The sequence below is a fragment of the Sinocyclocheilus grahami genome, unplaced genomic scaffold (genome assembly GCF_001515645.1).
Source record: "Sinocyclocheilus grahami isolate Dianchi unplaced genomic scaffold, SAMN03320097.WGS_v1.1 scaffold241.1, whole genome shotgun sequence".
Taxonomy (NCBI): domain Eukaryota; kingdom Metazoa; phylum Chordata; class Actinopteri; order Cypriniformes; family Cyprinidae; genus Sinocyclocheilus; species Sinocyclocheilus grahami.
Window position 1 is genome coordinate 503,924 of NW_015505420.1, and position 421 is coordinate 504,344.

Below are 421 nucleotides of genomic sequence, written 5' to 3' on the forward strand. Positions count from 1 at the left end.
GTGTGTGTGTGTGTGTGTGTGTGTGTGTGAGTGTGAGTGTGTGAGTGTGAGAGTGAGTGTGAGTGTGAGTGTGAGTGTGTGTGTGTGTGTGTGTGTGTGTTATGCTCGGACTGGAGTCTGACAGTTTCTTATGTTGTTCTCACACTCATGACACACTGTTGATATATGTTAATAGTCGTAATCCTTGCCAGTTTACCAGTGCAATTTCATCATGTTCAGTGATCACATCCTGCATAATTGTGCTTTTAAACACTCTTATTTGAAACGTGAAATACTGCTATAAATAATGCTATACATAGGGTGACCATACGTGCCATTTTCCCAGGACGCGTCCTGGCCAGGATTTCTATATTGCCTAAAATATCTAGGTTTTGGCTTTGTTTGCGTGTGCAGACCGATCGGTGTTTGACATCAAAATACC

At 42.3% G+C, this 421-nt stretch overlaps 1 protein-coding gene across 1 annotated transcript in view; it reads left to right on the plus strand.

Moving 5' to 3' along the window:
* rab14l (RAB14, member RAS oncogene family, like) overlaps positions 1-421 on the plus strand; it is a 23,720-nt gene that overhangs the window by 967 nt on the left and 22,332 nt on the right. The window lies entirely within an intron of this gene.